Source organism: Schistocerca serialis, chromosome 3 (assembly GCF_023864345.2).
Source record: "Schistocerca serialis cubense isolate TAMUIC-IGC-003099 chromosome 3, iqSchSeri2.2, whole genome shotgun sequence".
Taxonomy (NCBI): Eukaryota; Metazoa; Arthropoda; class Insecta; order Orthoptera; family Acrididae; genus Schistocerca; species Schistocerca serialis.
In genome coordinates, this window is record NC_064640.1 from 662,955,696 (window position 1) to 662,961,695 (window position 6,000).

The 6,000-nt window shown below is 47.1% G+C and overlaps 1 long non-coding RNA gene across 1 annotated transcript in view; it reads right to left on the reverse strand.

Annotated features, from left to right (window-relative positions):
• Positions 1-653, reverse strand: part of LOC126469648 (uncharacterized) — a 28,008-nt gene extending 27,355 nt beyond the window's left edge. The window contains exons 1-2 of the long non-coding RNA XR_007586036.1: positions 462-653; positions 239-385 (exon numbers count right to left, since the gene is read on the reverse strand). This is a non-coding gene — a long non-coding RNA (uncharacterized LOC126469648). The remainder of the gene's footprint in view (positions 1-238; positions 386-461) is intronic.
• Between the last annotated feature and the right edge of the window lie 5,347 nt (positions 654-6,000).

Below are 6,000 nucleotides of genomic sequence, written 5' to 3' on the forward strand. Positions count from 1 at the left end.
GCTCCAGACGGAAGCGCCTAGAACCGCTCGGCCACTGCGGCCGGCCAACACCGGTGTTACTTACGTAAACATATCTCATTTGTGAATCTGTAAGGTGGTCAAGGCTTGGTATGGTACGACGGAAATTAAAGTCCCTAACTGGCCATTTAAATAACATTTTATGGTTCTCGTTTCGATAAACAGCTTAATGAAAATGCTAGTACGGTTCCTCTGAAAAGGTCATGACCGATTTCCTTACCCCAATCTTCCTCAATGTCCACCTCCATAGCTCAGAAGTCAGCGTAGATGGCTGCCATTCGGAGGACCTGAATTCGACTCCCGGAACTGCCAAGGTGGGAGGACTGGTACAGGGTGCACTCAGCATCGTAATGGCGACTGAAGAGCCCTGGAATGAGAAGTAGCGGCTGTACGGTTTGGAAAGTCGGCATAACGGCCGGGCGAGCGGTGTGCTGACCACATACCCCTCCGTACCGCATCCGCAGACCGCCACAGCAGAGGATGACACGGTGGCTGGCCGACATCCTTTGGGCCACGAAGACCTGGGCGAGGAACTCTTAACTAATCTTCCGCAATACTAGCATGTGCTTCATCGATCACAGTACCTTAAACACTAATCTTTCATCGTGGAGAACGAGACCTTCACGTGGTAACTGTTGTCACGGCCGCCTTACAACATTTAGCGACGAGACGACCACGTCAAAACAGCAGTGACACACTTGGGAGGCAGCGAACAGCGCTCCGCAGACTCAAGGCCAAAAGGAAGGCGGAAGGTTGGCGACTGGCCGCGTGGTCTCATTGGCGCCCCGCCCAATGTAACGAGCAGCTCAGCTGCCCACGTGGGCGGACCACCTCTCACAGTAGACTCACCCTCATTTCTGCCTGACCTAACACACAAGCCAGGATTGCAACCAGTTTGGAAGGAGGCTTCACATGCATGCTCTAGCGTTCGTTTTTGTTTACTTACTCATCCATTATTATATAGCTTTTCAACTGTGGATCGTCTCTGCGCCCAATCGATAAGTAATTTTAAGTATCGACATATGCAAAGGTTTTTATATTGCAAGTGCACACTCCGTGACCTGTAACGGATTTTAATATATATACACTCCTGGAAATTGAAATAAGAACACCGTGGATTCATTGTCCCAGGAAGGGGAAACTTTATTGACACATTCCTGGGGTCAGATACAGGGTGTTTCAAAAATGACCGGTATATTTGAAACGGCAATAAAAACTAAACGAGCAGCGATAGAAATACACCGTTTGTTGCAATATGCTTGGGACAACAGTACATTTTCAGGCAGACAAACTTTCGAAATTACAGTAGTTACAATTTTCAACAACAGATGGCGCTGCGGTCTGGGAAACTCTATAGTACGATATTTTCCACATATCCACCATGCGTAGCAATAATATGGCGTAGTCTCTGAATGAAATTACCCGAAACCTTTGACAACGTGTCTGGCGGAATGGCTTCACATGCAGATGAGATGTACTGCTTCAGCTGTTCAATTGTTTCTGGATTCTGGCGGTACACCTGGTCTTTCAAGTGTCCCCACAGAAAGAAGTCACAGGGGTTCATGTCTGGCGAATAGGGAGGCCAATCCACGCCGCCTCCTGTATGTTTCGGATAGCCCAAAGCAATCACACGATCATCGAACTATTCATTCAGGAAATTAAAGACGTCGGCCGTGCGATGTGGCCGGGCACCATCTTGCATAAACCACGAGGTGTTCGCAGTGTCGTCTAAGGTAGTTTGTACCGCCACAAATTCACGAAGAATGTCCAGATAGCGTGATGCAGTAATCGTTTCGGATCTGAAAAATGGGCCAATGATTCCTTTGGAAGAAATGGCGGCCCAGACCAGTACTTTTTGAGGATGCAGGGACGATGGGACTGCAACATGGGGCTTTTCGGTTCCCCATATGCGCCAGTTCTGTTTATTGACGAAGCCGTCCAGGTAAAAATAAGCTTCGTCAGTAAACCAAATGCTGCCCACATACATATCGCCGTCATCAATCCTGTGCACTATATCGTTAGCGAATGTCTCTCGTGCAGCAATGGTAGCGGCGCTGAGGGGTTGCCGTGTTTGAATTTTGTATGGATAGAGGTGTAAACTCTGGCACATGAGACGATATGTGGACGTTGGCGTCATTTGGACCGCAGCTGCAACACGGCGAACGGAAACCCGAGGCCGCTGTTGGATCACCTGCTGCACTAGCTGCGCGTTGCCCTCTGCGGTTGCCGTACGCGGTCGCCCTACCTTTCCAGCACGTTCATCCGTCACGTTCCCAGTCCGTTGAAATTTTTCAAACAGATCCTTTATTGTATCGCTTTTCGGTCCTTTGGTTACATTAAACCTCCGTTGAAAACTTCGTCTTGTTGCAACAACACTGTGTTCTAGGCGGTGGAATTCCAACACCAGAAAAATCCTCTGTTCTAAGGAATAAACCATGTTGCCTACAGCACACTTGCACGTTGTGAACAGCACATGCTTACAGCAGAAAGACGACGTACAGAATGGCGCACCCACAGACTGCGTTGTCTTCTATATTTTTCACATCACTTGCAGCGCCATCTGTTGTTGAAAATTGTAACTACTGTAATTTCGAAAGTTTGTCCGCCTGAAAATGTACTGTTGTCCCAAGCATATTGCAACAAACGGTGTATTTCTATCGCTGCTCGTTTAGTTTTTATTGCCGTTTCAAATATACCGGTCATTTTTGAAACACCCTGTACATCACATGATCACACTGACAGAACCACAGGCACATAGACACAGGCAACAGAGCATGCACAATGTCGGCACTAGTACAGTGTATATCCACCTTTCGCAGCAATGCAGGCTGCTATTCTCCCATGGATACGATCGTAGAGATGCTGGATGTAGTCCTGTGGAACGGCTTGCCATGCCATTTCCACCTGGCGCCTCAGTTGGACCAGCGTTCGTGCTGGACGTGCAGACCGCGTGAGACGACGCTTCATCCAGTCCCAAACATGCTCAATGGGGGACAGATCCGGAGATCTTGCTGGCCAGGGTAGTTGACTTACACTTTCTAGAGCACGTTGGGTGGCACGGGATACATGCGGACGTGCATTGTCCTGTTGGAACAGCAAGTTCCCTTGCCGGTCTAGGAATGGTAGAACGATGGGTTCGATGACGGTTTGGATGTACCGTGCACTATTCAGTGTCCCCTCGACGATCACCAGTGGTGTACGGCCAGTGTAGGAGATCGCTCCCCACACCATGATGCCGGGTGTTGGCCCTGTGTGCCTCGGTCGTATGCAGTCCTGATTGTGGCGCTCACCTGCACGGCGCCAAACACGCATACGACCATCATTGGCACCAAGGCAGAAGCGACTCTCATCGCTGAAGACGACACGTCTCCATTCGTCCCTCCATTCACGCCTGTCGCGACACCACTGGAGGCGGGCTGCACGATGTTGGGGCGTGAGCGGAAGACGGCCTAACGGTGTGCGGGACCGTAGCCCAGCTTCATGGAGACGGTTGCGAATGGTCCTCGCCGATACCCCAGGAGCAACAGTGTCCCTAATTTGCTGGGAAGTGGCGGTGCGGTCCCCTACGGCACTGCATAGGATCCTACGGTCTTGGCGTGCATCCGTGCGTCGCTGCGGTCCGGTCACAGGTCGACGGGCATGTGCACCTTCCGCCGACCACTGGCGACAACATCGATGTACTGTGGAGACCTCACGCCCCACGTGTTGAGCAATTCGGCGGTACGTCCACCCGGCCTCCCGCATGCCCACTATACGCCCTCGCTCAAAGTCCGTCAACTGCACATACGGTTCACGTCCACGCTGTCGCGGCATGCTACCAGTGTTAAAGACTGCGATGGAGCTCCGTATGCCACGGCAAACTGGCTGACACTGACGGCGGCGGTGCACAAATGCTGCGCAGCTAGCGCCATTCGACGGCCAACACCGCGGTTCCTGGTGTGTCTGCTGTGCCGTGCGTGTGATCATTGCTTGTACAGCCCTCTCGCAGTGTCCGGAGCAAGTATGGTGGGTCTGACACACCGGTGTCAATGTGTTCTTTTTTCCATTTCCAGGAGTATATATATATATATATATATATATATATATATATATATATATATATATATATATATAGTCAAAGAGAAAGAGAGAGAGAGAGAGAGAGTTATTTCATGATATTTTAAATGTTGTTCGTTATACTGACAGCGTTTTGAAAGCATTTCTTTCATCTTACCTGCAAGGGAACTGCTCATGGTTGGTTTCAACAGCAGTCCAGCACGATGTTGCTCGAACAGTTGCACGCAAATTTCAATAAGTTTATAATTATCTTATGACCAGTACGGCTGCCACTTTGACAGTAATGCAGTGTAGCGTGACAGATCATCTTGCTAGCGACATTTGTGTGTGTTTTTCGGTGTGAATGAGCTGTTCAGTTTTTGATTATTCGTAGAATAAGTGCATGAGCATATGCAAGTGCATTTAGCTTTCTGGACGTGAAAAGGGGAGGTGGGAGGCTTTGAATGCGGGAAACTTTGCCACATCCTTAATTTTTCTAGTATTCGATACAAAACAAAAATTCATGCATACTAGAAACCAGATGATTTCATCGCACTATGAAGTATAGATCTACTTCTGCTTCTGCTACTGCGGAAGCATAACACTTTCCCCACCGAAAGGTGCATACATCAGTACCATAACCATTGCTAATTATGGTCTCTTTAATCGTACACTCAGGGAAAAGTAGAAAAAAAAGAGTTCTACAGCGGAACAAAATACGTGATTCAGCTTCCAACAACAGGTTTGTACTTATTGAAATAATTGTTCTAGGAGAGTAATGTGCAGAAATATCTCCCTCCCCACTTATTTACTCTTTCCTGATGTTACATTGAGTGCTTCAGGCACACTTTTTACACTGATTACGGTCACTGACAAACACGCGCCCTGTTGGTTGTTGGAAATCTTATTTTACAGTCCAGGGTTTTGTGTAATAAGTAATTATCGTCTAAATATTTCATTGATTGTGTCGAATTCCAGTGACTTTAGGACTGATAAAATCATCAGATGTTAAATAAAAGGAAAACAAGAATATAAAACTTTAATGTCTAGCAAAATGAACAGTTACAATAATGGTAATTATGTTAAATGACTGACATCATGTCATCAATGAAGTGTAACAGTCGTTTGTAGCACGTGCTTAAATTAATGGAAAGGTTTTACTTGCAGCATGTGCGCAATGTTTCATGCTTTCTGTTTCGTAACCCTCTCACCACCTGTGCTAGCCTAGTTACACTGAAAGTCATTCACTTTTCAGCACCATGAAGAAGGCCTGCAACAAATGTCAAACGTGTACTACATGCTTAGATAGGCAACCGATCAGCTTTTCACAAGTGATTTGAAGTAGCGCATGTACAGTATGTAAGGAAAGACTACGCAGTGAGCTCCTCATTCGTGAACTTTGTTATTCCTCTTGTAAGAAGGAGAAACGTCTACCAGAACGTACCGGAGTTCGACAGAGGCATAACATGGCTTACAGTCTGCCTCTCCTAAGAGTTTTCAATCTCATTTTCTCTTGTGTTCCAGCAGATATTTGGAAATTCATTTTAGCTTTGTGTAGCTGGAGTCAGCCCAAATAAATACTACTCATCACATCTTTTCTGCGACGCCCAGTGCCGACGGAAAGCGTCAGTTTGTTTCCCACTACAAATAATATGATTTATGAAACGGAATTTTACGTGCTGATTCGATAGAGCACTCCCATATCAGTCTAGTCCGATATTCGTTTCATCAGTATGTATTAACAGGGACAATAAAAGATGAAGAATAACCAGTACTCTAGCAGCGGCAGCACTGCCTTGCCCCGCGCTGACTGTTACTATATCGCCAAACATGCAGCGCTGCTGAGTCGCTGATGGATTGCTGATTATTTTTCGAGTGCTACTGTCTTTATTAAAACATATCGATAAAATGAATATCAGACTAGACTAATTTGGGAGCGCTCTATCG